General features: G+C 44.3%; 1 pseudogene; it reads left to right on the top strand.

Moving 5' to 3' along the window:
* Nucleotides 1-1,583: 1,583 nt before the first annotated feature.
* On the top strand, nt 1,584-2,992 carry LOC461877 (argininosuccinate synthase-like; annotated as a pseudogene).
* Nucleotides 2,993-8,996: the final 6,004 nt, after the last annotated feature.

Below are 8,996 nucleotides of genomic sequence, written 5' to 3'. Positions count from 1 at the left end.
GGTTGGAGAATTCCTTTATGGCCAGTTCTCACACAGAAAGATGGGGGAAAGTCAGAGAGCAACCTTTCTGTGTCTGCTATTTTCTCAGTTTCCAGGTGCCATACTTTGGGGTAGTGTGTCCCAAACTCTGACATAATCTATTGGGGAATACCTTTGTTCTGCTTGATTGGATGTATCTGGATAGAGGTCAAGTGTGCAGAGGGAAAGAAAGATTTTAAAAAATTGGCTTAAGGCCAGAATGTGGAAGGCCCTGAATTTTGTGATTAAGAGTTTGAGCCTGATAGACAGTGGGATACCACTGAAGGACTAAAGCAGTGAAGTCATGTGTGCAAGTATTGCTTTAGGAAAATCAAACTGGCAATAATTTATAGCAGCAATGCCCAATATTTTTGGCACCAGGGACTGGTTTTGTAGGAGACAATTTTTCCACAGACTGGGGAGGATGGTGTCAGAGGCATTAGATTCTCTTAAGGAGCATGCAACTTAGATCCCTTGTATGCACAGTTCATAATAGGGTTCGTGCTCCTATGAGAACCTAATGCCATGGCTGATCTGACAGGAGGAAGGTCTTAGGCCACAATGTTCCCTCACCCACTGCTCACCCCCTGCTGTGTGGCCTAGTTCCTAACAGGACATGGACTGGTACTGGTCTGTGGCCCTGGGTCACAGACCAGTTGTAAATCAGGGACCCCTGATTTATAGGATACTTCTAGAGAAGGAAGTCAGAGTCAGGGAACCAATTTAGAAATCGATTGATCCTTGAGTTGTAAGATAAGGAAAGTTGGAATTAGAATGGTGGCTGTGGGAATAGAAAGCAAGAGATGGAGTCAGAAACAGGGCCGACTTCATAGGCTTGTGAACTCAGAAGGCTCCTGCACTTCATTTAATTCCCCGCTATCATTGTGCTGAAATTCTTAATAAATTTGTATTTTGTAAGTGAAGTTCAATGAGACAATGGACCATATGCATGAGCAGACAATACAGGCACAATCTTGTTTTGTCATTCCTTGCCATCCCTTGCCTCCCCGTGTGCGTAGAACATTCAAGATGCCCCATGAGCACAGAATCCCAGTGGACCCATAATGCATTGGAGCTCAGTGTGATACAAATTGAGTACAAGGCAAGCGTGTTACCTCCATGACTGAGTAAGCAGAGGCTCTGATAAACCTGACGAGCCATGCTTTCTGTTCAGTCTTGGTCAGAACACAGAAAGAAGGCAAGGGCATTCTAAGAAACATGAACTAACAAGGAACTCTATCACATCCTTTCTCACCTTTGTTACTTTGCTGTATCAGTCAACCATGTAGGCTGAAAATGATGACAAATTAGAAAAGAGAGAGGGTAGGGCAACCCATAGTTTTGTTTTCTTCTTTACTCTTGAGTATGCTTCTTTAAAAGCCTTCTAAAGTCCTTTTTGACTCATCAGTGAGCCAAAGGTAGAAAGTGTTAGAAGGGGTGCATATAAAAACAGGTAAGTTCTGCCTGCTCTGTCGCCTGCCACTGCCGCCCGAACTCGAGTGGTTCACTGCACGGTGAAGACAGATTCCGGACGCCAGGAAGTCATGCCTCCAATCTCAGACGCTATGTCCACTAAAGGCTCCGTGGTTCTGGCCTACAGTGGCAGCCTGGACACCTCCTGCACCCTCCTGTGGCTGAAGGAACAAGGCTATGACGTCATTGCCTACCTGGCCAACATTGGCCAGAAGGAAGACTTCGAGGAAGCCAGGAAGAATGCACTGAAGTTTGGGGCTAAAAAGGTGTTCATTGAGGATGTCGGCAGGGAGTTTGTGGCGGAGTTCATCTGGCCGGCCATCCAGTCCAGTGCACTGTATGAGGACCGCTACCTTCTGGGCACCTCTCGCCAGGCCCTGCATCGCCTGCAAACAAATGGAAATCACCCAGTGGAAGGGGGCCAAGTATATGTCCCACAGCACCACGGGAAATGGGAACAATCAGGTCCAGTTTGAGCTCATTTGCTACTCACTGGCCCCCCAGATAAAGGTCATTGCTCCCTGGAGGATGCCCAAATTCTACAACCAGCTCAAGGGCCGCAATGACCTGATGGAATATGCAAAGCAACACAGGATTCCCATCCCGGTCACACCCAAGAACTCGTGGAGCATGGACGAGAACCTCATGCATATCAGCTACGAGGCTGGAATCCCGGAGAACCCTAAGAACCAAGCACCTCCAGGTCTCTACACGAAGACCAGGACCCGGCCAAAGCCCCCAACACCCCTGACATTCTCGAGATCGAGTTCAAAAAAGGAGTCCCCGTGAAGGTGACCAACGTCAAGGATGGCACCACCCACCAGACCTCCTTGGAGCTCTTCATGTACCTGAACGAAGTCGTGGGCAAGCAGGGTGTGGGCTGTATTGACATCATGGAGAACTGCTTCATTGGAATGAAGTCCCGAGGTATCTACCAGGCCCCAGCAAGCACCATCCTTTACCTCGCTCATTTAGACACCAAGGCCTTCACCATGGACCAGGAAGTGCGCAAAATCAAACAAGGCCTGGGCTTGAAATTTGTTGAGCTGGTGGATACCGGTTTCTGGTACAGCCCTGAGTGTGAATTTGTCTGCCACTGCATCGCCAAGTCCCAGGAGCAAGTGGAAGGGAAAGTGCAGGTGTCCGTCCTCGAGGGCCAGGTGTACATCCTTGGCCAGGAGTCCCCACTGTCTCTCTACAAGGAGGAGCCGGTGAGCATGAACGCGCAGGGTGATTATCAGCCAATTGATGCCACCGGGTTCATCAACATCAATTCCCTCAGGCTGAAGGAATATCATCGTCTGCAGAGCAAGGTCACTGCCAAATAGCCCCCTGTACAATGAGGAGCTGGGGCCTCCTTAATTTGCTGATCCCCCAAGTACAGGAGCTAATTGTTGTGATAATTTGTAATTGTGACTTGTTCTCCTCGGCTGGCAGCGTAGTGGGGCTGCCAGGCCCCAGCTTTGTTCTCTGGTCCCCCTGAAGCCTGCAAACGTTGTCATCAAAGGGAACGGTGGGGGGCAGCTGTGGTGGGGAGCTATAAAATGACAATTAAAAGATTTAAAAAAAAAAAAACCTGTGAGTTCCTTTTATACAGTGTTTTCACCATTCTGGTAAGAACCTGAAACTCAAGTGCATTTGTGAGCTACAAAATATAAACTATGTTATTTTGGCAATTTTATATAAAAGGTAGCTTTTATATTTGCATTTAAAAATGGCCTTGTACATTATAAAAATGAATGGTAAAATTTCAAGTTTAAATTTTTCTTTACTTAGATAGTAAATTGCAAATAAAAAACACCATGGCAAGTTGAAAACAAGCTTTTTACATAGAATAAAGGAAAAAACTTTATATTTTGGTACTTTCAGGAGTATTGGTTTTTGAATAAAGGACTGAATTTTCATTTTGCTCTGGACTTCATGAATGATGTAGTCAGCCCTAGTCAGAAGATGTTTTGCTGGGAGAATCAACAGGACTTTGTGATTCACTGTAAGAAACAATGTAGCAGTCAGGTAGTATGTTTTATGCTTCCAACACCACAGCAATAGCACATCTTGCAACAGCTTAACTGAAGCCTCTGTTTAAATAGCACAATTTTACTATATGTTCTTTTTTAAAAATTGAGGTAAATACACATAATATAAAATTTACCCTCTTAACAATCTTTAAGTGTACAGTTCAGTAATGTTAAGTATATTCACATTGTTGTGCACCCAATCTCTAAAACATTTTCATCTTGCAAAACTGAAACTCTCTACCCATTAAACAAAAACTGCCCATTTTACCACCCTTCCCATCCCCTGGCAACCACCATTCTACTTTCTATTTCTATGAGTTTGACTATTCTGGATAGCTCATATAAGTGGAATTATATAGCATGTGTCTTTTTGTGGCTTATTTCACTTAGCGTAATGTTACCAAGATTCATCCATCTTGTAGCATGGTCCTTTTTTAAGGCTAAATGATATTCCACCATGTATATATACTACATTCTGTTTCTTCATTCATATGTCAATGCTCCCAGCTTAATAAACTCAATAAACTCACTTGTAATTACAGTCGAAACTTGCCTCAATTGCTTCTGACTTTCTACAAGAAATTTAAGGTGATTTACAAAAACTCCTATAAAATGTAGTAAGTGAAGGATTCAGGACAAATGGAAAATGTGTATAACAAAACAGTAAAGCCAGGATCCAGTGAAAATTTGGCTGAAAAGGTTTTCTAAAAATCATGTATCCACAAAGTGGCTAGATTGACCTAGAGCTACTAATTCTCACCGAGGGTGTCCCAAAATATTTTTTTTTTCAGACTGAGTCTCTCTCTGTTGCCCAGGCTGGAGTACAGTGGTGCAATCTCGGCTCACTGCAAACTCCACCTCCTGAGTTCAAGGGATCCTCCTGCCTCAGCCTCCCAAGTAGCTGGGACTGCAGACGTGTGCCACCACGGCCAGCTAATTTTTGTATTTTTAATAGAGACGAGGTTTCACCATGTTGGCCAGGCTGGTCTCGAACTCTTGACCTCAGGTGATCTGCCTGCCTCAGCCTCCCAAAGTGCTGGGATTACAGGTGTGAGCCACTGCACCTGGCCTAGTGTCCCTAATTTTTTAATGTCATTTTCCATCACATACAGAAAATGATGATAATTGCATGGCATATAGGAGTAATGAGGCTGCTCTCCACCTATGGGAGCTGGCCCCAGACTGCCCCCCTACACTCTGAGGACTGAAGGAACTGGCATCTCAGGAGTATGACCTGATCCTAGCATGCCAGTGGCTGTCATTTACGGTGTGGGAAGCTATTGCAGCTTATCCCCTTGGAGGGGCCTTGCTGTCACACCATTGTACATATTTCAATTGTCCATAAATGGCCCCAAATGTCATATTTCTATCTCCAGCAATGAAACTGTGGAGCAGTGGAAAGCACCCAGGCTTTGGAGTTCAAAAGAGTGTAGGTGTTTCTGTTTCTGTCACTTACTAGCTATGTGACAAATACCAGACTAGATACATATCGAAGCAGCTCAATAGGAACTTTAGTTCCGATTTCATTCATCATTGATTCATTCATACAACATATTTATTGAGTACTTATTTTGTGCCAAGCACTACCAGGTTTGGGAGACATACCTGCTAAGTTGAAGTCTATTAGAGAACTTTTCTGATCAGGATATTCGAGTTCTAACTCAGGCGGTGTAGCGGTACCTATGTGGCTTTGAGTGAATCATTTCAACCTCCTGGGCCATCGTATTAGTCAGTTTTCACTAAGTTAGGTTATAAAACAAGCAACCCAGGCCGGGCGCGGTGGCTCACGCCTGTAATCCCAGCACTTTGGGAGGCAGAGGCGGACAGATCACGAGGTCAGGGGATCTAGACCATCCTGGCTAACACGGTGAAACCCCATCTCTACTAAAAATACAAAAGATTAGCCGGGCGTAGTGGCGGGCACCTGTAGTCCCAGGAGGCTGAGGCAGGAGAATGGCGTGAACCTGGGAAGCGGAGCTTGCAGTGAGCCAAGATCGCGCCATTGCACTCCAGCCTGGGCGGCAGAGTGAGACTCCGTCTCGGAAAAAAATAAATAAATAAAAATTAAAAATAAATAAATAAAACAAGCAACCCTAATGTCTCAAGAAGTTAGAAAAGCATTTGTTTCTTGCTCATATTACATAAAGGATGAGGACTGGCTGTAGTTTTGCTTTATACCAAAATCCACACTGAAGGTGAGCACACAGGATATGCTCTTCTCCTGGTGGAGGGCTGAAATAAGAGGACCCAGCCAAGCCACACAATTGCGCCTAAGGTTTCTGCTCTGAAGCAAATGCCATATCCACCCATGTTCCGTTGTCCAAGCTTATAGGCAATGGGGCAGAGAAGCATGGTGAGGGTGAGAAGAAACGAATAATAATGAAGAAAGAACACAATCTACCACTGTCTTTGTTTTCCTATTTATAAAGTGAGGATGTTGGGCTAGATTTCTCTATTGCCTTTCAACTCTCTATTTGGTAATTCTGTGATTTAATAGAGAAGAGAGAAGTATCATTGTTAATTATTGTTACCCATTGAAGGAGCTGAGTCACACTCCCATACTCCACATTAAACACAAAACATTTTGGACAAGGCCTTTATATTATCTGATAAGCCCAATTACTCTTTTTGTTTTGTTTTGGTTTTGAGATAGAGTCTTGCTCTTTTCCCTGAAGCTGGAGTGCAATGGCATGATCTTGGCTCTCTGCAACCTCTGCATCCCTGGTTCAAGCAATTCTCGGGCCTCAGCCTCCTGAGTAACTGGGATTACAGGCGCCCGCCACCATGCCCAGCTAATTTTTGTATTTTTAGTAGAGACGGGGTTTCACCATGTTGGCCAGGATGGTCTTGAACTCCAGACCTCAGGTGATCTGCCTGCCTCAGCCTCCCAAAGTGCTGGGATTACAGGCATGAGCCACCGCGCCTAGCCAAGCCCAATTACTCATTTGCAGGGATACACAAGTATAAAAGTAATTTTAATAAACATTACTCTGAAACTGTTTCTCCACTTCGATTCCTTAGGTCTTTATGAACTTTACTCTACCCAAACATAGCTTTCAAAGATTGCAGGTGTGTCCTAAGAACTGCAAGGGCCCTGAGTTTATCTAAATAAAATATTAGAATCACAATGCAATTTTAATTTTCAGTTTAAAAGAACCAACTCCAGAGTGAATTGTTAATAAGGTATAACAATGTTTTTTAACAATTAACCTTCCCAAATCAATTGCTTACAAATACAGTGTTTTTTTGTTGTTGTTTGTTTGTTTGTTTGTTTCTCTTGAGAGGGAGTCTTACTCTACTCTGTCACCCAGGCTGGAGTGCAGTGGTGCGATCTCGGCTCACTGCAACCTCCACCCTCCATGTTCAAGTCATTCTCCTGCCTCAGCCTCCTTAGTAGCAGGGATTATGGGTGCCTGCCGCTGTGCCCGGCTAATTTTTGTATTTTTAGTAGAGACGGGGTTTCACCATGTTGGCCAGGCTGGTCTTGAACTCCTGACCTTGTGATCCACCCTCCTTGGCCTCCCAAAGTACTGGGATTACAGGTGTGAGCCACCGCTCCCAGCCTACAAATATAGTTTTTTGTTTTTTGTTTTTTTTTTTTTGATACAGAGTCTCGCTCTATCACCCAGGCTGGAGTGCAGTGGCGCGATCTTGGCTTACTGCAAGCTCGGCCTCCCAGGTTCACACCATTCTCCTGCCTCAGCCTCCCTAGTAGCTGGGACTACAGGCACCCGTCACTGTGCCCAGCTAATTGTTTGTATTTCTAGTAGAGAAGGGGTTTCACTGTGTTAGCCAGGATGGTCTCAATCTCCTGACCTCATGATCCACCCTCCTCGGCCTCCCAAAGTGCTGGGATTACAGGTGTGAGCCACCACGCCAGGCACAAATATAGTTTTTAATTTACTGTCAGTCTGAGAAAAAGGCTGGGACAAGATAATCCTCCTCAAATAAAATAGCCATTGGCCTCATCAAATTCTGTGTTGTGGGCCTTGCATCAGTCTTCAAATGTAACTTCTTTTTCTTTTTTCTTTTTTTTTTTAAGATGGAGTTTTGCTCTTGTTGCCCAGGCTGGAGTGCAACGGCACTATCTTGGCTCACCACAACCTCCGCCTCCCGGATTCAAGTGATTCTCCTGCCTCAGCCTCCTGAGTAGCTGGGATTACAGGCGTGTGCCACCACGCCTGGCTAATTTTGTATTTTTGGTAGAGACGGGATTTCTCCATGTTGGTCAGGCTGGTCTTGAACTCCTGACCTCAGGTGATCCACCCACCTTGGCCTCCCAAAGTGCTGGGATTACAGGCGTGAGCCACCGCGCCAGGCCCAAATGTAACTTCTAAACATCCAAGCTTCTATAGGTTCATTAATGACCAGTCTTATGAACCTTGTACTGAACTAGAAGCAAAAAAAGGATTTCCATTATACTGTTACAAATGGCTGTAAATATGGAGGACCCATTATGTGGCAAGTATTATGCTGTGGCTCTACATATGTAGTCTTTGCTCTCACCATATTCCTACAGAGTGAGTATTACTCCAGTTTTCCAGATGAGGAAACCAAAATGTCTAGAGGTTCAATAATTTGCTTACATACCAAATAATGGAGCATATTTTAAACCAAGGCTGTAATGTATACGTTCTCCTTCTTGTTAAAGAAGGTCCCCATCCTGCTGAAGAAGAAAACCTGAAACTTCTTTTACTACCTTTATCTGCCAGGAAGATGGAAGGCTAAAGAGCACTTTCTCTTCCTTAGATTTTGATCATCACTGATTTCCTCCCTGGAGTAGAAGAGTCGTTATACTCTGAAATTTGTATATGCACGATGTGGATATAGGGAGTATAAAATATATCTACTGTGTAAAGGGCATGGGTGCCTTGTTTTTTGTGCTTAGGATGACATTTGATTAAACAGGTGAAATGCAACCATTTTCATATATGAAACAGCATCCCCCTTTAAGAAAACAGCCTTCTCTGAAGCTTCTCTTACAGCTCTCCTTGGATTAGTTTTATTCTGACTTGACAGGAGCTACTAGCTACACACTCAGTGGGTAGGGATGAGAGCCCCAGACCCCAGTCCTGAGTACTAGAGTATGCTGAGGATTATACAGTCTCCTTGAGGTGGGAGTGAACTGAGAACTCTACAGAAGAAAATAGCTTTTCCTTCTGGCTAATAGATGAAAAGAGTCACCCCATCACATCAAAGGTACCCATGTTCATCTGCCTACAGTGAGGCTGTGGCCATCCATCTGCAATGTCACCAACTTGGCAGCCCAGCCAGCCGCATCTGGAAAAGTTAAGTGAGCTGCAGAATTAACACATGTTGGGGAATGTCCTCAGCACAGTGTATTGACAACAGGCTAACACAATTTCTCCCTCTATTTGCATCAAACCTAATAAGTTACTTAAAAGTTAAAGATTCAAGAGTTAGACAAGTTATTGAAGAGACTCTGTATGTACTATAGCCAACAGCGATCTTTGAAAAGTAAGACAT

The sequence above is a fragment of the Pan troglodytes genome, chromosome 4, assembly GCF_028858775.2.
Source record: "Pan troglodytes isolate AG18354 chromosome 4, NHGRI_mPanTro3-v2.0_pri, whole genome shotgun sequence".
Taxonomy (NCBI): domain Eukaryota; kingdom Metazoa; phylum Chordata; class Mammalia; order Primates; family Hominidae; genus Pan; species Pan troglodytes.
This window is presented reverse-complemented; position numbering and strand designations above follow the sequence as displayed.